This window comes from Papio anubis, chromosome 1 (assembly GCF_008728515.1).
Source record: "Papio anubis isolate 15944 chromosome 1, Panubis1.0, whole genome shotgun sequence".
In the NCBI taxonomy this organism is placed as follows: Eukaryota; Metazoa; Chordata; class Mammalia; order Primates; family Cercopithecidae; genus Papio; species Papio anubis.
Window position 1 is genome coordinate 100,583,805 of NC_044976.1, and position 26,521 is coordinate 100,610,325.

Genomic DNA, 26,521 nt, shown 5'->3' on the forward strand with positions numbered 1-26,521 from the left:
TCAATAATATGTACATTAATATCTATTAAAATATCCATATAAGTTAGTCAATATTTTTCTACCAAAAATATATTTATAATTATTTGAAGAGCAAGGTCTATTTCACAGTGAAACATGAAACAGGCATTTATGCATTCAGTAAGGATTTATTGATCATCCTCTATATGCTAGACACTAAATGCTAGAGATCAGGAATTAACGCAATTTACTCTGACTCAAGATCTCCCATTCTAGTGGGATACTGACAGGAACAAGAAAGAAATATAGCTGTAAGTATAATTTAAATATAATGGGACTCGTAATGTGTACAATATGCAATGGGTCATTGATATGGTTAGATTTGTGTCCCTGCCCAAATCTCATATCAAATTGTAATTCCCAATGTTGGAGGAGGGGCCTGGTGGGAGGTGATTGAATCATGGGGTGAATTTTCCCCTTGCTGTTCTTGTGATTGTGAGTGAGTTCTCATAAGACATGGTTGTTTAAAACGTGTAGCACCTCCCCCTTCACTCTCTTCCTCCTGTGCCATCCTGTGCCAGCCATGTAAGATGTGCCTGCTTTCCCTCTGCCTTCTACTATAACTGTAAGTTTTCTGAGGCCTCCCCAGCCATGCTTCCTGTACAGTCTGAAGAACTGTGTGTCAATTAAACCTCTTTTCTTTATAAATTACCCAGTCTCAGGTAGTTCTTTATAGCAATGTGAGAACAGACTAATACAGTCATAAACCATTAGTGATTAATTCCATTTGGGTGGAATAGAGGAGGCTTCAGAGGGATAGTGAATTTCCATGGCTTCAATAAATTTCCCAAGAAAATCAGGAAGGAAAAGCCATTTCAGCACTGGTGACAGCATGTGAAAACTCATTTCTGAAGTGTGAAAGATCCCATGTTATTTAGGAGATCTGAGTTGCTTGCAGTGGGAGCAGTGAAAAATGCATGATGGGGGAAGGGAGAGAGGAAATAGAGTTGGAAAGGTAGTAGGAAACAGAGGCAGCAGAAACATGTAGCTCTACAAAGAGAAGATTAAACATTGCTACCACTATGTCTTTACAGAGCTTCAGGGAGAAACTGATGATACCCAACCAGTTTGCTATTTAGATGAATATCATTCAGAAAAGATTCACTAAATATTAGGGAGTGGGTGAGGAGTTAGAATGCCAGCTGGGAGAGTAGTTAGGGGGCCATTTCAGTGTCAGCATAAGAAATAACAGAAAGACTAGGGAAGAATAAGACATGGGCTAGGCACATTACACAGGATTTTGTGAATAATTAGATATAAAGATGAGAGAGAGAGAAACAAGACAAAAGTGGCCTCTAGATTTCACAAAATACAATACAAGTTGAATGTCCCTTATCTGAAATGCTTGGGGCCAGAAGTGTTTTGGATTTTGAATTTTTCTGGATTTTTAAATATTTGCATTATACTTACTAGTTGAGCATTTCTAATCCAAAAATCCAAAATCCAAAATGCTCCAATGATCATTTCCTTGGAGCGTCATGTTGGTATTCAAAATGTTTTGGATTTTGGAGCATTTCAGATTTAGATTTTCAGATTAGGAAAATTCAACCTACAAAACAGAAAGTGTTTAAGAATTGTCTGGGCCAGTGCTTCTTAAATATTAAGGTGCAAATGCATCACTTGAGGATCTTATGAAAATGTAGATTTTGGTTCAGAAGTTGGGAATAGAGTGTTCACTTGAGGAGCACATATACTAAAATGGAAATGATACAGGGAAGGTTAGTGTGGCCCCTGTCCAAGAAATTGGGGATAGAGTATGAGATTCTGTATTTTTAACAAGCTCCCAAGTGATGCAGAAGGAGCTGGTAAAGAAAAAAGGAGCTGGTAAAGAAAACACTCTTTGAGTAGAAGGGGCCATGGAAGTCAGCTCAGAGACTGTGGAATTAAGTGAAGTGCAGATGTGTGTAGACAATAAGGAGGCACAACCAAAGCGGGCCTGGGGGAAAGGCCAACTATGTAAGAGAAGTGAGAGTGAGGATTGTCCACAGGCACACATGCTTCTTATCAAGAAAGGGGGTCCAGAGTTCTTGTCATCCAGAGCTAATTGTTAACAGAAAACATTTAAAAGTAATCCATTTTAAATAGGTATCAACATTCCATAGAAGCAGAGAAAATATGTAGTTAAAAATTTATCTTGAACAACAACAACAAAAATCTTACCCTTATCGTGAGGATATATTTGCAACTGCGTGTTAACTCAGCATGAATAATGAAGTCTTAATTCATGTATGTGTGTGCTTATGCAATTATTTTAATCTCATTATTTAGTTTCATCCCACAATCATAAAGAGATTTGTGTTTGCAAAACACTTCAAGGAATTCCATAGTTTTTTCAGAGCCTCTTTTATTCTTTTGATATCTATATCATTGTCTTTTGAAGAGTCTGTCCCATAAATTTTCTCTTCAATCGTTAAAGAATATATACCTTCCAGCTACTCTTATCAATCCCTTTGCATTTGGTCAGACCAGTTCTCTCATAACACTTCCATCAACTTTATTAAATCATGTATGTGTCTTTTACATGATATTAACCTCCATCATATTTACAATAAATAGCATTAAGTAGTCATAATATCCAAAAATCAGTGGCTCAAGAAGGATTGCTACTGTTAGGCAATAAGGGATACTTTAGTGGGATTGAGTAGGATCTCACTCAATTTAGTGGGATTGCCACTGTTAGGCAATAAGGGATACTTTAGTGGGATTGAGAGGTAATTCATTAAATAAGTGGCTATATAATTAGTGAATATTTCTGATGGCTTGGATAACACATACTTTGATAACTTTAACTCAGGGTTGTCAAGAGGCTTAAACATAATAACCAGGCACCCATATGCTCTGACGTTTTGATATAGGTAGAAAAGAAAGAGAAGGATGATGCTTTCACATAATTCACTCATTTTAGGGAAGGATTCTACTAACTACATGCAGAAGAGTTAATGCATTGTGTTCTCAGCAGCTACAGAAATTTGAAATGAAATAGTTTGATTTGATTATACTTCTTTTTTTTTTTCTTCCTTTTTTTTTTTTTTGAGAAAAATTCTTGCTCTGTTGCCTCCCAAAGTGCCGGGATTACAGGCATGAGCCACTGTGCCCAGAGATTTGATTATACTTTTGTCTGTCAGAAAAAAGATGATCAGAAGATAACTGCATCACTGGCTGCTGCCTAGACGTTACCAGCGTTTGTAGTATCTACATTACTACTCTCTCAGTGAGGCCCGAGTATCCAGGAAACACCATAGAAGGTTCAGGGAAAAGGGAAAGCCTGAATAGTAGCCGATTGGCAGCTGAACAAAGATAAAGCTATTCCCACATGACAGTGGATTGGAAGGTCACGATAACGGAATTCTAGTCTTACCGTCCATGTGAAGTTAGCAGCATGATATGTTTTAGTTTCTTTTGAAGCTTCAACATTCTCTGACTCTCTGCATTCTGTTAAGAGCATGGGCTTTGAAGTCATGTAGATCTGGATTGGAATGCCAGGTTTGTCACTTACTGTGTGACTCTGTGTAAGTTAATTATTTTTCTGAACTTCATTTTACTAATCTCCAAATTAGAGATTATAATATCTACTGATGAAGTCCATCTGACAAGGTACACCAAAGACATACTTATAGTTCAACGAAGTTGGGTTTTTTAATTTGTTGTATGAAGGGAGATTGCACAGCAGAAGCATCGAGCATCCTATCAGGCAAAGGAAGAAACAGGGTTAAAAATAGGATTGGGGAAAAGGTATTTAGGCATACTTAAAGCAGAATCTTGATAGTGCTAAAAATGAGCAATGCTCAAAGTAAAGAGGTTAACATTAGGCCAGAGTTAAGAAGTGGACTCTGGATTCTGTTTCCTTGGAAACTCCAAAGTTAAGATAGATGTTGAATATTGTATTTGAAAAACCCTTATCTGAAACTTTGCACCTGGGTTGAAAATTGAGGCTGTTTCTTGGTGTCAGTGACTCAAATCTTCCAGACAAGTGTAGGTTGTTCCATTTTTACTGATCTGATTTCAAGCGGCAAAGCTTCTAATAGTCTATGATTCTAGAGAACAAAGTGTCTCAGTGTTACATCCTTTGGTAAAGTAGCAAAAGCAGAATTGAGAGGTTGACCTCATAGGCTTGTACAAATCAAATGAAGCAATGTACATGAAATACTGAGCACAGTGCTTATCTTAGAAGCAATTGTTACTCTTACTAGTATTGTTTAGCTGTCCTTTCACAAATAAATATCTCATAATAAAACTGGGTGCTGACTTAATATGACCAAACTTTAGTTACTGAAAAGCACAATTTTGAAAACTTAACTAGCCAATAAAGGGATGAATTCATCCTTATGACCTTAGGTACCCCATGCTTTCAAGAGGAGTCTAGATGCAGCACAATCACCTGTTGCCTTTGATAATACTGATTTCCTGATCCCACCTCACCAGAAATGCTATTCAATAAACAGGCTTACAGGGAAATATGTATTTGCACTTTTCAAAAGCTCCTGATTTTGATATGCAACCAAATTTCAGAAACACTCATATAACCAAATGACCATGAGAAAGTATTGCAGTACATACACTATTCCCAAATGATCAGAAGTAAAAGTTTAGAACATTAAAAAGTGTGGCATAAATATGATCTTGTGGCATAAATAGATTTCGTTCAGTGTTGTAATGCCCTTTGAAAGTCCCTGATACATTGATTTTTCAAGTTGAATACCTTCAGTATTGGTAAAAATAAATCCAATGTAATTAGCTGCTTTATTTATTTATTTATTTATTTTCGAGATGGAGTGTTGCTCTGTCAGCGCATTGTAACCTCTGCCTCCCAGGTTGAAGCGATTCTCATGCCTCAGTCTCCCGAGTAGCTGGGATTACAGGCATGAGCCATCCCACTTGGTTAATTTTTGTATTTTTTAGTAGATACGGTGTTTCACCATGTTGGCCATACTGGTCTCAAACTCCTGGACTCAAGTGATCCGCCTGCCTTGGATTCACCTGCCTTCCCCTCCCAAAGCGTTGAGATTATAGGCTTAAGCCGGTGTGCCTGACCAGTAGCTGCTTTTGATATTGGATATTTCCAATCATGAAAAAGTCCTTGCTATATTCATATTCCATTCATTTTCTGAGTTCTGCTTTCTGCTGCACTAGTCAAGATTTACTTCTTTCTGCTGCATAATAGCCCTTCAAATATCAAGCTACTTCAACTTGTATGTTTTAGGGAAGAATACGGCCCAGATTTTTGAACATTTCTCTTTGAACATTTCTCTTATGATATGCTTTCAGAGCTTCCCCCTTCCTGGTTATTCTCAGCTGGACACACTCTTGCTGGTTAATCTCACTAGGCTCACTACAGAATGATATACTCTGAAACATTCTAGGTTGGTGTGATGAGCCTAGATCAGGAAAGTAAGGAGGCTTATTCATAAAAATGTCAATATATTTTTCCTTATAGAATCAGGAAAATTATCACAATTTAAATATATTATTTTTTTCATGTAGAATTGTGGTTATATAACTGACACAAAGAAAACATTTTTATTCTAATTCAACAAACGCTGTCTGCTAAAGTGAAGTTCTATTGCAGAGGACATGATTATTTTTCAATTAGGATAATATATATCTCAGTGATAAACTGAATTAAAATTTCCTCATCACTGCACATAATGATTTAAGTTATATTCTTAATTCTCATTAAAGATTTACTATCCCTAATTGCTATTGGCTCCTAGACAACCGTCTTATAGGATGGATCTCTGAGCAACTTGATGCTTCAGAAATGGGCTGAGACTCCGTGGGGAGAACAGCTTAGAGGGCACCAGTGCCTCTTCTCTTCTGCTTCAGGGCTTTAGACTTTAGTTTCAAATTTAGCCCACTCTCCTTTCTCCTAACTCTCAACAACTTCAGGTGTTATTGAATTAACTTATACTCAACTGGTTAATTGGGGAGTGATGTCAGTATAATGTGAATTTGCTCTGGTTCACATGCTTTTTTTCCCCCAAAATCTTTAATATTTTATACCAAAAATAGCAAGCAAAGTGTATTATCATAGCTGAAAGCAGCAAGCTGCAGTTATGTAGTCCTTTACACAATGATAATTTGCCTACAGTTATTTTCTTGACTTGATTTGGACAAGTGTTGCCTGTGTTACTCCCTAATTGTGCCTTTTCTCTTGTCTCTGTAGCTCAGCTACCTCAATCTATCCTTACATTCATTTTTGTCAAGTAATTTTCAACTTGAAAGTTAAGACCCTATACAGTATTTACTGAAGTATTTTTTATTTATTAGCAATATAAAGTTTTTTTTTAGCTGTGTTAGTATGTAACACAGTTACTGTTTTTTGTTAATTCTCTAACAAAATTGTATAGGTTTGAGGGGTCTGCCATAACTCTTCTTGTTCATAATGCATTGTTTTGGAAAGCATGAGGTTTTCCTGAGAAATGTGTATTTTGCATTTTATTAGCACCATGATCAGGAGTCTCCCAACCAGAACAGGCCAAGAGACAGTGTGGTTGAGGGGGTTTGTGAGGCTGGGGTCCTCTCAACTCATCTCAATGGCTGTAAATCCTTTACTTCAAACATTTGTGGTCAACTTCAATATTAGTGTCAATATGTCTCACTGAATGTGAAACGTTAATAGCCGAAAATATGATATTTTTATCTCCCAGTTCAAGGCTTTTAAGACATGCCACACTACCACAGATGCTGGCCCATAAAAACAGTTTCTCAGGATTCTCCCATTTCTGCCCTCATCTTAATGACTTCTAGCCCATTCCATTTGGTTTTATCTATTAGGATGGTGCAAAAGTAATTTGCTTTAGCTTAATTCCTTGGCTTCAATTTCTTGGCTCAGAGCCTCAAAGTTGATTAGTATTTCTGTCTCCTCCTTATGTAGAATTCCCTTTGGTTTCCCTCAGCCATTTGTACCATGGACTTTCTGTGTGGTTTCTTGCTTATTCTGTCTTCCCTGTTCCAGTTTTGAGCATTATGGAACCCCCTGCACCAGGCTGATTTCTCAGCAGTGCTCCTCGTTGAAACAGCCCTGGCCAATCCTTAAAATGAAGTTGATGTAGTAAGACTATCATGAGAGAATATAATGGCATTTTTGATCCTGCGGGCTTACTTTCAAAGTCACTTTACCTTCCAATAAGGCTATGCCTTTTCAATCTTTATACCTGCAAAAGCAATCGAGCTATTAGCACAAACCCAGAGTAGAACTCAATCTACACTGCAGACCCCTAAGCCTTTACTTCTTCTTTTATAGTGTTTTTAAATGCTGTTTCACATTCTGGTAGCTTCTCCAAGTATGTGATATTACTCCACATGTGGGAGGATATTGGAATAGAAAGTAAAGACACATTGATTCCTTCAAATCACTGACAGGTCATTCAGCAGTGCTTTGTGCCGATGTACCATAGAACCACTTCTAACCCTACAATCATTAGTATCTATCCTAGCATATCCAACAGCCCCAGAAAGTCACAGCCTGGACAAATTCTTGGAGACACTGGCTGTAGTGCTGTCACTGAAAGTCTAATAATGCCCACATTGGCTCAGAGTTGGAAAACTCAAGGACTACGAGGTCAAAATTATGTAACCATAAAATTATATAACATTTAACTCTACTAGATTTGCTTTAAAAAGGAAAATAAATAATTTTTATTAACATCTTAATGAATTTACACAGCATGGCTATTTGGTTGGGTGTTTATTGCATTTGGTCAGAATCCTTCTTAAAGAGAAAGTTAGGCCAGTGATTTTCATTATATGCAACAAAGCTGTTTGCCTTTCCAAATGCATACAAAAAACAGCAATCATATTTCATCAGCTGAAGGAATCTATCAGTATGTAGAGCACTAATGACCATCCATTTGTATATTTAAAATATAGTCAGATGAAATAAAATGTCTCAAATTTCCGGAAACTTGTTTTCTTCAGCCAAATGTATTTAAGGAAACACTATGTTTAGTAATATAAATAAATATTATATAATTATTTCTATATTAAAATGTAATTGCTCTGTTGGAATTAGAAGAGCACTACTTTTTAATTTTAGTCAGTTGAATCATTTTGAATAAAATGTATTTTTGAGCTGGTATTAAATTAAATAAAACTGCTTTAAATATATCCATTCTATTTTAATTTTACCGAAATAAAATATCTTCAATATTATTGTTCAAATACTGCAAATTATGTGTTGAATCAATAGATAATAAAATTCTAAAAATATGTAATGCCACATCTTTTTTAGCTTACAGTGATTAGTACCTTAATTTAAATGCTTGCTTCATAAAAGCGTAAGTAGTTTGTTAAACGTCAAAGTATATTAGGAATGTAATGTGCATTTTTAAATCTGTTAATGTTAATTTAAAAAATAGCTATGAAAGAACATAGAAAATTAAAGAATATTTAATACTACTTAATATAAACATAGTAAATTACTTAAATAAGCATTCATCTGCTCATATTACTGTTTTACATATGCATTCTGCATTAAAATTTTTGCAAGTTAGGTAATAATTTAAATGCAATATGTAATATCACTTATCCTTTATTCAAATATTTACCAGGTTTTAAAATATAAATAAAATGGAATGGTAATGGAATGTAACCTCTCTAATTTCAAGTTTTATGTGTGTGTGATTTAAAATATTTATTGGTTTTACTACATGTTGTGTTTGAGAGAAGAGCAGAAATATTACATTTTAATGGAGTCAGAAGATAAGGCCATTATTTAAACCCCAAACACTTGGCTCATTACTGACATGGACAATAGTGACTTACTGTTCTGCACCTTCATGCAGTCAATGGGGAGAGCATTATGACACTATATTTAAACAGCACATTACTTTACATCCTCTTCTGAGCAGTTATATTGCCTATACATTAAACAGGCTTTCGTGGTCAATTTGCATTGCTATGCTTATTTTAATGATGAGTAACAGGAGGCCAAGAAAGGCTAAAAACATGACCACTGTTGCACAGCAATGTAACAGGAAAAGTTGAACCTCTGATTTATTTATCAAATCTGGAGATAGTCATTACTACTAATTTTATCCTTTTTGATCTTCTAAGACCAAAGCATTTGCTGTAAGAACCTCATCACTAACGTAAAAATGATAGACTGCTTTTTCAATATTACAGTGGTGTCATGTTCTTAGTATCTTAATTGTTCTTAACATTCTTAATATGGAGAACTCCTGAAGGATTGTTACCTTCCTTGTCAGCCACATAATGTTTATAAAGTCAATCGAGACTAGAATACTATTCCCCAACCCAGTTGTTTCCATATTAGACAGTTTTCTGTTTTCCGAGACAGGGTGAATTTCACAATTATTTGCCCCATTAGATCAGAATAACTCAGTGATGAAGACCTTGTACTCCATGATTAGCCAGACCTAGATGTGAATTCTGCCTCTACTACCTAACAACTGTTTGACTCAGAAAGTTATTTAATTTATAAATATTTCATTTACCTATGTCTATAACAGGAACAAATAATAGTTTTTGCTTCACAAAGTCAGCATGAGGGTTATGCTATGGTTTGGCTGTGTCCCCATCCAAATCCCATCTTGAATTGTAATTCCCATAACCCCTGTGTGTCATGGGAGGGAACTGGTGTGAGGAAATTGAATCATAGGGCAATTCCCCTATGCTATTCTCATGATAGTAAGTTCTCACAAGATCTGATGATTTTATAAGGGGCTCCCACTCTGCTCAGCTCTCATTCTTCTCTCTCCTGCCACCTTATGAAGAAAGATGTGTCTGCTTCCCCTTCACCAGGATTTTAAGTTTCCTGAGGCCTCCCCAGCCTGCAGAGCTGTAAGTCAATTAAACCTCTTTCCTTAATAAATAACCCAGTCTCAGGTATGTCTTATAGCAGTGTGAAAATGGACTAATACAGTAAATTGGTACCACTGAGAGTGGGGTGTTGCTGTAAAGACACTGAAAATGTGGAAGCAACTTTAGAACTGGGTAACAGCCAGAGATCGGAACAGTTTGGAGGGCTCATAAGAAGATATGAAGATGTGGAGAAGTTTGGAACTTTCTAGAGACTTGTTGAATGGCTTTGACCAAAATGCAGATAGTGATATGAACAATGAAGTCCAGGCTGAGGTAGTCTCAGATGGAAATAAGGAACTTGTTAGATACTGGAGTAAACGTCTTGCTGTGCAAAGAGACTGGTGGCATTTTGCCCCTGCCCTAGAGATCTGTAGAATTTTGAACTTGAGAAAGATAATTTATGGTACCTGGAGGAAAAAATTTCTAAGCAGCAAAGCATTGAAGAGGAAGCAAAGCATACAAATTTGGAAAATTTGCAGAGTGTAAATGTGATTAGAAAAACAAAAAAACAAAACAAAAAAACAACAAAAAAACATTTTCTGGAGAGAAATTCAAGCCAGCTGCAGAAATTTGCATAAGTAATGAGGAGCCAGATGTTAAGCACCAAGACAATGGGGAAAACGTCTCCAAGGCATGTTATGGTGACCCTTCCCATCACAAACCTGGAGGCCTAAGAGGGAATGGTTTCATGGGCTAGGCCCAGGCTCCCCATTCTGTGTGCAGCCTCGGGACATGGTGCCCTCTATCCCAGCTGCTTCAGCTCTAACTGTGGATGAAAGGGGCCAATGTACAGCTCAGGCTGTTGCTTCAGAGGGTGCAAGCCCCAAGCCTTGGTGGCTTACCTGTGCTATTGGGCCTGTGTGTGCACAGAAGTCAAGAATCGAGGTTTGGGAATCTCTACCTGGATTTCAGAGGATGTATGGAAACACCTGGATGTCCAGGCAGAATTTTGCTGCAAAGGCAGAGCCTTCATGGGGAAACACTGCTAGGACAATGTGGAAAGAAAACGTGGGGTCAGAACTCCACACAGAGTTCCCACTGGAGCACTACCTATTGGAGCTGTAAGAAGATGGCCACCATCCTCCAGACCCCAGAATGGTAGATCCACCAACAGCTTTTACCATGTACCTGGAAAAACTGCAGACACTCAATGTCAACCCATGAAAACACTCTGAAGTGGGGCTGTACCCTGCAAAGCCACAAGAGCAGAGCTACCCAAGGCTCTGGGAGCCCACCTCTTACATTAGAGTCCCCTGGATGTGAAACATGCAGTCAAAGGATATCATTTTGGAATTTTAAGGTTTAATGACTGCCTTTTTGGCCAATTTCTCCCTTTTGGAATGGGAGTATTTACCCAATGCCTGTACCTCCATTTAATCTATAAGGTAACAAATATGCTTTTGATTCTACATGCTCATAGATGGAAGAGACTTGCCTTATCTCAAATGAGATGTTGGACTTGGACTTTTGGGTTAATGTTGGAATGAGTTAAGATTTTGGGGAACTGTTGGGAAGGCATGATTGTGTTATGAAATGTGAGCACATGAGATTTTGGAGGGACTAGGGGCAGAATGATATGTTTTGGCTGTGTCACCACCCAAATCTCATCTTTAATTGTAACTTTCATAATCTCCACGTCATGGGAGGGACCCAGTGGGAGGTAATTGAATGATGGGGGTAGTTTTCCCCATGCTATTCTCATGATAGAGAGTGAGTTGTCACGAGATCTGATGGTTTTGTAACCATCTGGCATTTTCTCTTTCTTGCTGCCATGTGAAGAAGGACATGTTTGCTTCCCATTGTGCCATGACTGTAAGTTTTCTGAGGCCTCTCCAGCCTTGCAGAAGTGTGAGTCAAACTTCTTTTCTTTCTAAATTACCCAGTCTCGAGTTATTTATGGCAGCATGAGAGTGGACTAATACAGGCAATTGTGAAATAATTGACCAGCTAAAATGCTTAATGTAATGCCAGAAATATATTAGCTTCAAAATATTAGCTGTTAACAATATTAACATCCCCATCATATTTATTTGTTAAATAGTCCCAATAGATAACTTATACTTGACAGAAAATTGTGAAATTTTACTTGGTAATTACAAAATAATCGCTTCACCTTCCCCCATAATGTGGACATATCTCTTTGTAGCCGAAAAAAAAAATCTCTGAGACATCAGTAGCTCAAGGGATGTTGTTCATTACCTTAAAAGTTTTCCATAATTCATCAACAACATCATGCTCACCTTTCTCCCTCACAATGTTCCCAGACACAATTTCAGCTACAGTGCATGGCAATGACTTCTGGTGTCATATTTTTCCCCACTGCTATCACTGGGACTATTGGATATAAAAGTATCCACCCTGAATTAGCTAAAGACAACACAGTTGCCTTGCAGTACAAGTATTTGAGATTCCTAACTTTTCATAAAGCTTATGTAATCTTTGTCTAGCTTTCCAACTGCTTGTTCTACTTCTCTTCACACATCCCAATTTCTACATTTCTAATGCCTCTGTCCCCTTAGATATTACAGACTGTTAATGGCCTACTAACACATCAAAATTAAACTCAAAATTTATTTCCTCTCAGAAGGTTTCTCCAACTCCTGGCCTCAAGCAAACTTAGGAGATAATGTGGGTCTTTTTTTCTCACATAATGTGGCTTCCTATAGGGGTATAAGCAGAAAGGTCAGATTTATAATACCTAGAGAACTTTTTAAAAAAAATATCCATATGCTGAGGGCTTTTCTTCCCCAAATGCTGTGGGAATGAGTGCAAGAATGTATAATATAAAAATTTTCCAAGGTAACTTTAATAAAGCATCCACTACTTCCTTTTCCTATGACACTATACAGAAACATTGATTCTTGACTTTATAACTCTTATACATACCCAGTCACTGTGCAGTCACCTTATTTTATAACAGTTTAGTTTTATATTTATCACCCTTACCAAAATCCTTGACAGCAGGAGTTTTATCTTTTTAATACCAAGAAAGTATAATGCTAAATACTCAGTAAAAATCAGTAAGTGTCTTTTTATGCTGACACATGATGAATATATTTTAGGAACATTTTACTTATTTTATTGTCACTTAACTATAAATCTTAAGTAGAATAACAAAACATGTGTTGAAAAAAAGATTTTTTAGATCCCAACAGAGAAAAAACAGTCTAAACATTAAAGTTTAAATATTTTGTTTTATAAGAAAGCCCCCAGGTCATCATTCACTTTTACTGTACACAAAATAAATAAGGTTAGTTTTACTTTACTAGTTAATTTACTCATAGTAAATTGTGTAAAAATATTGTGTGGTTTGTCTGACATCTTCTGCAGAAAGATGCATCACCAGCAGTAAGAATTGATAGCTTGACAGGCTACCAGTAGACACAAACCCTAAAATAGAACAAATCCTAAAACAGTTGAGAACTTTCATGTGTTTTAATTTAACAATAAACATCTCCATAGATATGTCACTCAGGCACAACAAAACCAAAGCCAAACCAAACAAAACAAATCATATCTATAACCTAGGTTGTATCAAAAAAGTTAAATTTCTTTTATATTTGATACAAGTAATATAAATGATTTATAATACTATTAAATACTTTCAAAATAGAATGCACACAAATAAGCATTGATATACTTTGAATATAGAGTGAAACTAGAATTTACATTAAAATTATTTAAAACATATGTATTTTAGCTACTTATGTGCTAGAACTTAAGTAGCACAGAGAGAAGTGGTCACATCATGAGTACATAATGTGATGAATGTTGTCATAGAAATATGAATTATAACCGTGTGATCACAAAGTCAGCTACTCACTTTGAGTTAAAGATTTATGAAATATGTTAGATGATGATTGAGTTGAGCATTAAAGAATGGGTGGCAGTTTTGTAGGAGTGAAAGCAGAAGCACAGAGAACCTGGTGTGTTTGGGAGGAAGGTAAGAAGGTTCATGTCCTTGAAGCATAGGAAGGTGAAGATAATAGATAAGCTCAGAGAGTTTGAAAAGAGATGGAACTCGCCATCAAGACATGCAAATCAAAACCACAATGAGATACCATCTCATACCAGTTAGAATGGCAATCATTAAAAGTCAGGAAACAACAGGTGCTGGAGAGGATGTGGACAAATAGGAACAATTTTACTTTGTTGGTGGGACTGTAAACTAGTTCAACCATTGTGGAAAACAGCTTGGTGATTCCTCAAGGATCTAGAACTAGAAATACCATTTGACCCAGCCATCCCATTACTGGGTGTATACCCAAAGGATTATAAATCATGCTGCTATAAAGACACATGCACACGTATGTTTATTGCGGCACTATTCACAATAGCAAAGACTTGGAATCAACCCAAATGTCCATCAGTGACAGACTGGATTAAGAAAATGTGGCACATATACACCACGGAATACTATGCAGCCATAAAAACGGATGAGTTTGTGTCCTTTGTAGGGACATGGATGCAGCTGGAACCCATAATTCTCAGCAAACTATCGCAAGAACAGAAAACCAAATACCACATGTTCTCACTCATAGGTGGGAATTGAACAATGAGATCATTTGGACTCAGGAAGGGGAACATCACACATTGGGGCCTATTATGGGGAGGGGAGAGAGGGGAGTGATAGCATTAGGAGAAATACCTAATGTAAATGATGAGTTAATGGGTACAGCACACCAACATGGCACATGTATACATATGTAACAAACCTGCACATTTGTGCACATGTACCCTAGAACTTAAAGTATAATTAAAAAAAAAAAAAAGGAAGAAAAGAGATGGAAAGCCTCATAGGCTATAGGTGCATCAACATATTGGCAACAGGAAGTTAGCAAAGGTGTTTATCAAGGCAGTTTGAGCAAATTTATTTGTTTCTTTGATTTAGTCAGAAAACCCAAGTGGTTGAGTGGAGAATAGATCTGGTAAAGTTAGGTGGCTATGGCAGGAGCTCAGAAAATTTATTTTTAGAGGTCTCAAAAAGGCTAATGATTGACGATATATTAAAAAGCTATTTAGGATTGATTGGATAGGAGAAAATAAAGAGATGAGTGGAAGCTTTAATACATATATGTCTGATTGAAGTAAGTGCTATACTTTTCCTTAGAGGGGATTTGTTTTTAAAACTAAAATTATAGCTTACTTCTCAACTTTAAAAAATAGTGTCCGTAAAAACTATTTATGTAGCTTCCCTGGAAAGAGCTCGGTTGTTCTGGTTCAATTTCATTTCCTCAGAAGTTAGACTTTCCAAGCTAAATGATGATGAATGATAATTATTCTGTAATAAAACCTCAACTTGGCATCAACAAACAGGACGACATGAAATGGGGATTAAAAGTTTGCATCTAATTACTGTATTTTAGTAATGAAGATGAACATTTTGGTACTTTTTACAATTCAAAAGGCTTGTTCTATCATTTTGGCTTCTGTAGAAATGCTATTGAGGATTGTATACCACTCTATATCTTAATGGGTACAATGCTAAAAATAAGTTAGTTTTAGACAAAAAAAAGGATTAAATTTTAAAATCTTTAAAAACAAATCAACCTAATTTTAATGACATGATTGTAGAACATTTAAAAGCTGATATCAGCTGAAAATTTATATTTCAGTGAATACTTAAAAATTTTAGAATATACAACTTACATTTTCACAAACTAAGTGAATTGCTAAAATAAGATGAAGTCTATCAAAATGTCACCATAAAACATAGCTACCTCAATAGGAATAAACATGAAGAAGAACTGAATGGCTTCATAGAATAAAAATATGAGCATGAGAAGAGTTCTGTGTCCCTTTACATTGCCTCCAAGCTTCCCTTTTGTTGTTCTTCCTTCTGCATATGTATACTCACTTATAAGAACATAAACAGGAAAGAAGAGCCTCAAGAAAATCCCAAAAGTGATTTAACATTGTATTCTTGCTGTTTTGTATATCACAATTTATTTTGTATGGGGGAAAATTGTCTTCAATATATGAAATTCAGGCTCATAAAATGATAGGCTAATAAAATGCAAGCTTTTATATTAAAAATAGAAAAACATACACGTTATAATACTATCACGTTAGTGATTTGTGAAAATTGTACAAAATACAGCAACCCTGTAAGGCCTATAGGACCTTAATTTAAGGAAAATGTAACTGACTGGGGTCGAGGTGGGGGGTGCAAGTATTGCAACTTTTTCATGGTTATGAGTACTATGTGGTAGATCTAGGTTTTAATTTTTTTTTTTATTTTTAATGTATTTGTTCTTCCCTAGTATAACAGAATAGTTGAGTACAGAGTCTGTGTTAACCATATGGCCTGTGTTCAAATTCTATTCACATCATTTTCTAATCAAGTTACTAGTAGATCTTTTTTTCAGTTTTCTCTAGTGTAGAATGAAGAAAATAATGGTACTCTGAGAGCTACTGTTTGGTTTAAATGATGCAATACTTGCTCATGATTTAAATTTTGCCAGACCAATTAAACACTAATAAATATTGACTTTTATTGTTATTCTCCAAAAATTTACATTTTATTTATTAAAAATAAGTAATCTCCAACTTCAGGATCTAGCAGAGAAGATATTTTGACTATTAAAATGTAATATGAGTTCAACATTTAGTTATTCATTTCTTCCTCTTACCTACATTGCTTATTATGAGCAGACTGGCCTGAGAGCAGGAATAATCATCATAGCTTTGTAGTCCTCTAATTCTGTAAGTTGGAAAAATAGATAGGGAACTTTTTAAAATATATAATACTTTTACAATTAATAGCGGTTTTTGAAAAAACCTTTTCTGCCTCTTGACCATGTGGTTTTCAAAGATTAATTATATTTTGGATGATTTCACATTAGAAAGTAAAGAGACACATGTCAAACTAACCCAGAGGGAAGCTGGGAGAAATTCCAATGAATATTACTTGAATTGAACATTGTATCCACCACTAAAATGCTAATTTACTTTGGCTGTACAGCTAAAGCTATCCATGTCTGGAATGGAAGATCTAATAAGTACCTTGATCATTTTTGCCTGAACCGCAGTTAGCTGTTGCTTTGGCCAATTTCTACTCTGTATCTTCACAATATAGTAAGAATTCTAATAATATAATAATGATAGTAATAGTAACAACAGTGACAAATATTTATTGAGCATCTGTCAAATGTCTGGTACTATGTATATAATTTTGATGTATACTAAATAATTTGATCATTACAGATATTGAGGCAAGTGTCAACCTGTTACCCACATTCAGCATTTTTAAGTAAGGAGTTTGAGGCTCAACAACATTAAATATCTTGCCCAGGGTCACACAGTGTAACTGGTATTGTTTTATCTCAAGTGTTAGATCTGTTGCTCTGTGTTGTGATACTGTTTGAGATATTGAATGGAAGGAGAAGGCAGATTATCTGCAAATCTAACTTTAAGAAATAGGGGCAGGGATCTAGGCTCATCTTCTCCAACTGGTTAAGTAGTTTCCAACTGCCCAGCTGGAATTTTCCCATCCTGTTTTAAGTAATGAGCAGACATTACACTGAAAGTCATTGCAGAATTCTAAATCCCAGCTTCTCTTATTTGTGGATTAGACTTTCTGAGTCACAATGACTATGAATCCCCTCATGACTAACAATTTCATTAAGTAGAATTATTTCTGACCTCATAGTCCTGGGTAAAATCCATTTAAAGATATTAGTTTATGAAAAAGTAATTAAATTCACTGTTAATGAAGAAAAATTAAATGATTCTGTATAAACAGAATTTTAAAATAGATAATCTCCCCTACATTGGGAGGAAAAATACTGAGATGGCAGCGAGCAATCTGAAAAAGCAATTAAAATACATTAGAGGAGTGAAACTATTTTATATGATACTGTGATGGTGGATACATGTCATTATATATTTGCCAAAATCCATAGAATGTACAACACAAATTCTACTGTAAATTGTGGCATTTAATGTTAATGCATTAGTATTGGCTAATCAATTGTAATAAATGTAACATCTTAATGCAAGATGTAAATAATAGGAGAAACTATGTGCATGTGTGTGGAATAGAAGGAAGATATAGGAACACTAATTTCTGCTCATTTTTTTTGTAAGTCTAAGACTTCTTTAAAAAATAAAGTCTGTTAATTAAAAAAAATAAAATGTATATTCTAGGACATAGGATGAGTTAAATAGAAAATAAAATGTGCATACAAGAAGTGGTTATCTACAGTCCCTATGCTGAACTTAAGAGTATCATTTCAAATATTCTGTTTTGTCTGTCATCAGACCACTTGCCTCCATTTTAAAGCCATATCAAGAGCTCAAAATATGTATGCATGGAATTGAGTTGGAGAATGTCATCAAGTCTTATACCTAACTTCCAGTAATCTTGCTGGAATTGCCCTGACAGTTTTAAAACAACTACAAGAAAAGACTTCAACACTATCATTTAAGTGGATGTCACAAAGTAGATTTCAGTTAAATAACAAAATGATTTAACTTCCCTTGAAAAACAATTTGCACAAAAAAATGAGGAAACTATTTACATAAATGACTGGCTTGCTCATGCTAAAAGAGAATTTATCAGAATTCTCTGGCAGATTCAGTTTTGCACTCTTAATTTATTTACAGTACTTTAAAGAATTTCACAACATAAGAATGTTGTAAATATTTAAGAGATGATGCCTTAGATCAGCAATTCCTAAGGACCTCTCTGTTTAAAATTTATTTTTCTCTTATACTTAAAATGAAGATTGGGATTGTTTATAAATATTCATTTCATGGATATCTTCCCACAACTCTCTTCTTACAGCAAGCGCCACCTGCTTGGAACAGCCTTAGAGTGCAAACTATACTAAAAGGAATTGACGAATGCCAGAAGACAGTGGTGTTAAGTGTTGGCTGGCTTCTTAAGCTCCCTCCTCCATACAGCAAGTCCAAAAGTGCCTAGGCAATGAGCACTCAGAGTAATGGAGGCTATTGGGCCACTACATACTTATATTCTGTAAAATGCTTTTACAAAATTATTGTTACTAAAGTACTTCTGTATCTCTGGGACGAAAAGTGTCTAAAAAAATGACTCCTACATTCAGAAATTTAGGGCAGTCAATTTAACAGCTCTAGCTCTGTTACTTGGTTTGTATTTGTTTGTTTTAGAATAAAAACAAGTTTAAGCCTGGCCAAAATAAGAGATGATTTTAGCATTAAAATTCCAAATTAAATATTTTCACTTATCTAGCTTATTAAGCTTTTCTCTATTTTACTTTTTATTTTTTTAATACTCATCCTACCTGAATTCTATATGTTAAAATCATTTAGAAGACTGCATGGTGGTTTTTCCAGGGTTTTAGTGTAGGTTGTAACAAATCACTGTGCCATGTAATTGTGTTCATATTGTCTTGTAAATGTCAGTATCCTAAAGTGGGATGGACACAAGGTTTGCAATCATCATATCTCAATTCCTTATCTAGCTCTGTCACCCTCTTAGGTGCATCACTTGGGTTATAATTTCAGTTTGTCTAGAAAAAGAGAGTCCAACCTATTCACACAATATCTGAAACATACTTGTTGGTGGACGGATCCTTCACTGAGCCATTTTGAAGAACAAATGAGCTTACGTATGAAAGTTTCTTTGTAAACAATAAAGTAGTATGCAAATATGTCGTAAAATATTCAGATAGTTGCAATATTTGACTAATAGTAAATATACAAACCATGGTTATTTCTAATTTGCTGATCATTTGAAGAAGTCCGGATTCGAAAGTTGAAACTTTTAGCCCAGCTGTTCATTTAAGATAAAGCTTTAAGAGTGACACCATCAGTATCTATTAGGATAACTAGATTCCTCTCTTTCCATTATTTCTTCCTCATTCTTGAAGGACTTCTTGATACCAACAAGTTTTATCCTTTGACTACTACTTTATAATAGTAAAGAGATCAGGAGATCAAAATACAGAACGTGTATTTTGTTTGACTAAACATGTTCCAATTTTGTTGACACTGATATTACATATTAGAAAACAGTTTTTCAATGAACTATATTTCCAAAACAACACTATTACATAAAATAAACAGCATCATCAGAAGTTACTTTGTATATTTCAATTTTTGTGAGACAATGTTGCATAAGAATTTTGGAATAGGAGAAGAAAGAGGGAATGATAAATAGGTAAAACCTACTCTGGACTTTTAGTGTTTAGTGTTACTTTCATTATCAACCTGTTTTTTAAATTAAATGTAAGAGTAATTTTAACATGTACAATCTTACTAAAAATGATCTTAGTCTAAGTATTTAAAGTCACTTAGTTGTTAACATTGTGTTTAGATATTTGGTCTTTAATGAAGCATCTTTTTTCAAATTTTATTTGTACAGCACATCTTTTACTAAAGCTTAGTTGTAACTTTAATATCATTATAATAAAGTCTTAGTACTATTCAGATTCCCTTAGAGTTTTAGAGTTTGCTAGATAAGTATTTTTTCTATTTAATACTTATAAAACTGGCTTAGGATATGTATGGCTGATGGTATCACCTTAGATACAGCTCACAGAGTGAAAGGACTTTAGGAGCATACTCTTGAGACACAATGGGAATTTAAGTGCCTTCTCAACTGCATGTCCTAGAGAAGCTACAACTAGGCACTAAGACTTTCATTTCAATGCAAGACCTTGAGACTCTGAAAATTGAAAAATCTTTGGAAAGACCCAAAGCTGGATTTATGTCTTAGAGACATTTATCAGAGAAGTGTGGGTACTATTTTTTAATTAATGTGATGGTGGTTAGATTGTTTTATCTCCATTGTTGTGTTAAATGGTCATATGCTTCATTTTTGGATAGTAGGTGGTAGGCAGTGATGGTGCAGCACACCTGAACTAACTTCTCCGAACTGCTCTGTGTGGACCCCATCAGTGCCAGGGAAGCAGAAGTAAACTTACTATGTAGAGTCCACAAAATACACAGGCACCCATATATGTTGGGTCACCCATTAAGCTGGTCACATCAGAGGGAAGGTTACTTTCATAAGCTGATAAATTTGTATTCTACATCAGCTACAGTGATGAATACTGATGCCATCTGTAGCACTGAGGCTCTAACACTGGTTTGAGATTAGTGGTTATAGGAAGCAGTAGGAGTAGAAATAATGGAGACAAGATTCCAGTATTAACCTGGGCTCATGCTGGAAGCCATTACCTGTGAGCTAGTAGCAGCCTTAGTTGCCATGCATCTTCTGGGTCCATCTTTTGAGCAATGGCAACAGAGTTCTAGGAAGCAACTCATGATGGTGGCAGAAAATCTTACTAGACAGCTCTAGAAGACAGAAGCAACCACAGTCCTCGAAAACTAATGAAGAATTAGCTTTGGTACAAATGTGTGCAGTTCAGATCAGCTAAAATTCAGTTGGCAGAGAGCAGTTGTAGAAATAGCTTTTAGGTGTACTTCATCATGAACTTCAACCAGTAATCATTGCCCCTTAGAGAAATCAATGAGCTGCAAAATATTTGTAACTGAACCACATTTGGTAACATATTGACCACCAATGCTTGTGAAAGTTCTGAGGAATATCACCAAGGGAGGGAAGCAGAGAAGGGATAATTTGGAATGAGCTGAATTATCACCTCAGCTTTGAGATTGTAAAGTTAAAGAAAAACTATGAAACTTATTCAGAGGATGCCACAGAGTCTCAGTGGATTGTTGTATCACTCTTTTGTCAAGGACTAATGAGAATCAATTTTTTGCTTAAAACACAGGAAACATGGATTGATTTTATTAAACACTACATTTTTTTCTTTCAATGTCAGTTTTTATGACATTATTTATACATGCTACTGACTATATAGCATAGTTTGAATTTGAACTTCCAAATGTATTTATAGTTCTTACTATTCTTGATCATACCTCTATCTTATATAAATGAGAAATTATTCCTTACAATAATCATTTTCTCTCAATTCAATATTTCAGCTGTTTTGCTATATCTTAAATTATTTGATGCTGGGCTCTATATCATTTCTTCTTCTGTTTGTAAAAGATTTTGTTTGATATTTGTTTGATATTTTTTATGTCTTACTTAATGAGCTATTTTGCTTTTTAATACCATACATTGGGTCTGGGTCAAAAATCATGTATTCCTTTCTTTTATCATGGCTGGAATATTACTAATTCACTTAATATAAGTGGATTTATATAGAAGCCTAGATTTAGCTGTGGATTGATTGAATGCCCTTTTGGTAAATGTAATTCTGAATAGCAAATAGCCAAATGTCTTTTATTCTGTATTCAGGAAATTTTAATTTAAGGAAAAGTGATGCAAGGTTTACTTGGTAAATGCATTTTCTGAATTTCATACATATTCTGAGTCAGTAGTCACTCTTTTATGAATTTGTAAGAGGCCAAATAACACCCCAAAATAAAGTTTCTCTTAAATTACATTCTTATTGTAAAGGAAAATAGCATGTAATTGATGAAAAATCTCACAAAACATTCTTTCTTCCATCTCCTAAAATCTGGGATTATAAAAAGAGCAGCTGTACAACAAGCATTCAGACCTTTTGTTGTCAGAAATCCCATCTGTTTTTCTGTACTTTTGCCTAAATATTTAATAATTATGTCTAGACATCTGATAAAAACACATAGAGATTAACCATTTCTTCACTGATTACAACTTTAGAAATTAACCTCATGAAAATTCATACCACATAACATAATTTAATTAGTTTTATTTTAAATACAGATAATGAAAATTTAGTCATGAAATACACACACACACACACACACAGACACACACATATGACATTCATTTGATTTTAAGATACCATTGAGTATAACATGCGACATTAAAGTGAAGATTAATGGTGTTTTGGAAAACTACATGAGTATTGATTATATAACAATCAAATTTTCAAAAATGTTATATCCAAAAATTTATGTATGTCAAAATCAACAAAGCAATGAAACAACACTATATTACTTCTACCCTTAATATAAGTGCATATATATATATAAAGATTAAAAGAAGTTTTCTAGTTCTGCTATTGTTATATAGTCATATATAGAATATCCACATATATTAGATTAGGGTAACTAAAATTTACCAAACAAATCTTTAACTAAGTCACTTTTCATGTCTATGCAAACCCAAGTCAGTAGAGCTTGCCAATCCTGCTGCCAGGGCTGCCTGTAAGATAGTACTGATCCGGATCCTTGAGAACTCCTGAAACCTGGAGAACTGCTTTTTCTGCCAGGACAACACTGATGTAAGCCTGACAGGGTATGAGAAGTTAAAGTGAGAGATGGTTGCTATGAGTTTTACATCTGCTTCATTTTGGTGCAGAAGACCACAATCTAGATAGACTCTTGGGCAGTACCAAATGACACTGCCCCAGATGTAATTGCCTGTAGTGAGTAAACCTATGACGGTTTGACCAACCTCAACAAGGCAGGGACAGCTGCCAAGGATGGTGAAGTCCAGGAAATCATCTGGTGTTTTATGAAGTCAGGTCTCCTGAGAAGGAGACTGATCACCTGTTTTACAGTAACAACAGTAAGGCTAAAGTAGACATGAAAAATAAAATTGTCTCCCATTTTGACAGTTTTATCTTTCATATCTACTTACCCCAAATAATCTAGTCAGAACGGCTCTGGGCATAGTTCCTTAGGTCAAGGCTTTGGGTAGTAGTTTGTTTACCAAAGACCTTCTTGAGTGAAGACAGGAAGGAACTAAGACATGACCAATGAAGATCAAGTGAGCCTAAGGTTAATTCTATCAGCCAATCTTACTCTGCAAAACTGTCCCAGGTGGCTGTCATTTTTCCAGTGGAATAGAAGATGAAGGTAACCGGTATTACAGTTTTAAAAAAATCAATGATTTTAGCTTGACTCCTGGAGGAGCCTGGTTAATATCAAACCTGAATATTTGCCTGCTTATATTTACTGTTATATATATACTATATATAATATATATACATATATACAATTTCTATACTATATATACACACACACATATATACACACACATATGATTCAAAAATATGGAAATTCAGATTTCTACTTCCAATTAAAATAATATAGTCATAGACTATTTCACGCCATTTCTTATTCCACTGTGGTATAAGCTCCCTAAGTGGTAGGAGGAGTACCTCCTACTGTATAATTCAGAATCCCTTCCTTCCTTACCAATGTGTGTCTGTGACATACCCTTAATGTCATTGATAATGTCCAATTATGTGTTTCACTGCATCACTTTTCTAAGGCATATTCTAGTTACTTGGCTTTCCCACCTGGGTACAATATCAATTTTAGTATAATTACCTACCTCTCTTTTTCTTGCCAGAATAGTATGAAAAAGAACTGATGTGCAATTAATAATTATTATATCTATTTACATACATATAATTGCATTTTTGCTTTCTCAAGAATATATACTTTTAGAGTTACTGTTTACATGTGTAAAAGACAAACATCTTCAGAGTTAAATACATCCACGACATTCATAATATTTAGAATAATAAACATTAAGAGTAAAGGACAAGAGAGCAGGTTCCATCTGGCCTTCCAAAGGGAAATAAAAACTTGCTATCTTTGTTTTTTTTTTTTTTAAATCCTGATCTGTATTGATTCTCACCATCTTTTAAGCCACTATCACCAGGAGTCTTGAAAATACGGGAGAAAGTTTGGGCTTATTCATCAACATTCGTTCACAGCACCATCAATGATCTAGAAGAAACTGCACTTTCTTTGACTTCTTAGAGCTTCTGTTTTCTATCCCCATCTATGGACTTTCTGGAGCCCCAGACCTCTCCCAACATCCTCTCCAGTTTCCTGGTCCCCTTGGGATTTCCCTCCTTACTAAGAAAAGTCATTATATGAGAATTTAAAGTAAAAGGAAGGTGAGAACGCTGAGAATTTAGGTGCTGAAGGATGGTTTAATGCCTCTAAAGAGATTGAATTAAAATGGGTTGTTTGTTTTTTTCTGTAAATGTTTGAGTTCTTTGTAGGTTCTGGATATTAGCCCTTTGTTTTCCAGATGAGTAGATGCGAATTTTCTCCCATTCTGTAGGTTGCCTGTTCACTCTGATGGTAGTTTTTGCTGTGCAGAAGCTCTCTTTTAGCTTCACTGAGATCCCATTTGTCAATTCTTATTTTTGCTGCTGTTGTTTTTGCAAGTTTTAGATATGAAGTTCTTTACCCATGCCTATGTCCTGGAACGGTACCTAGGTTTTCTCTAGGGTTTTATGGCATTAGGTCTAACATTAAGTCTCTAATCCATCTTGAATTAATTTTTCGTATATATAAAGGAAAGGGATCCTAGTTTCAGCATTCATTTTATGGCTAGCCAATTTTCCCAGCGTCTATTTATTAAAATAGGGAATCCTTTCCTCATTTCTCGTTTTTCTGTGCTTGTCAAAAAGATCAGGATGGCTGTAGATGCGGAATTATTTTGAGGACTCCGTTCCCCACCTCCATTGGTCTATAAAGACTTCATGTCTTAAAACACCAAAAGCAACGGGCAGCAAAAGCCAAAATTGACAAATAATTTCATTAAAATTAAAGAGCTTCTGCATAGCAAAAAAGAAAACTACCATTAGAGTGAACAGGCAACCTGAATGGGAAGAGAAATTTTTGCATCTACTCATCCGGACAGCATGTAATATCCAGAACCTAAAAAGAACTCAAACAAATTTACAAGAAAAATAAACAACCCCATCAAAAGTGGGGCAAAAGGATATGGTTCACATTTTCAAAAGAAGATGCCCATACAGCCAACAGACACACAAAAATGCCTATCATCACTGGCCATCAGAGAAAATCAAAACCACTAATGATACCATCTCACACCAGTTAGAATGGCACCATTCAAAAGTCAGGAAACAACAGGTGCTGGAGGAGAAATAGGAATACTTTCATACTGTTGGTGGAATTGTAAACTAGTTCAACTTACGGAAACAGTATGTATGATTCCTCAAGGATCTAGAACTACGCAATTATATGACCCAGCTTATCCCATTACTGGGTATATACCCAAAGGGATGAAAAAATCATGCTTGCTATAAAGACACATGCACACGCATGTTTATTGGCGCACTATTCACAATAGCAAAGACTTGAATCAACCCAACGTCCATCAGTACAGACTGATTATGAAACGTGCGTCATATACACCATGGAATACTGTGCGTTCTCATAAAAAGGATGAGTTTGTGTCCTTGCATTACGATGCAGCCAGGAAACCATCATTCTCTAGCAAACTATCACAAGAAGAGAAAAACCAAACACCGCATGTTCTCACCATAGGTGGGAACTGAACAATGAGATCAATTTGTGGACTCGAAGGAAACATCATGCCGCCCCGGGGCCTACTATGGGGAGTGCAAGGGGAGGGGCTGCATTGGGAGTTATACCTGATGTAAATGACGAGTTGATGGGTGCTGACGATTGATGGGTGCAGCACAGCAACATGGCACAAGTATACTTATGTAACAAACTTGCACGTTATGCACATGTACCCTAGAACTTAAAGTATAATAATAAAATAAAATTAAAAAAAAAAACAAAAACCTACCAGGACATTGAAGAAAACAAAAATATAATTCCAGAACAAAAATTTAACCTAACTGTATTGCAAATCAATAACATAACCACACTGAAGGGCATGTGGAATGCAAAATATACACTAAGTTACTTTCTAAAGATAAATACAAAACAAAAC

General features: G+C 35.3%; 1 protein-coding gene and 1 non-coding gene across 3 annotated transcripts in view; one reads left to right on the forward strand and one right to left on the reverse strand.

The window, feature by feature from the left end:
* Positions 1-26,521, reverse strand: part of OLFM3 (olfactomedin 3) — a 203,293-nt gene that overhangs the window by 57,522 nt on the left and 119,250 nt on the right. The window lies entirely within an intron of this gene.
* LOC116272073 lies at positions 1,688-1,794 on the forward strand. The gene has a single exon (XR_004180799.1). It is a non-coding gene; the product is annotated as a U6 spliceosomal RNA (small nuclear RNA).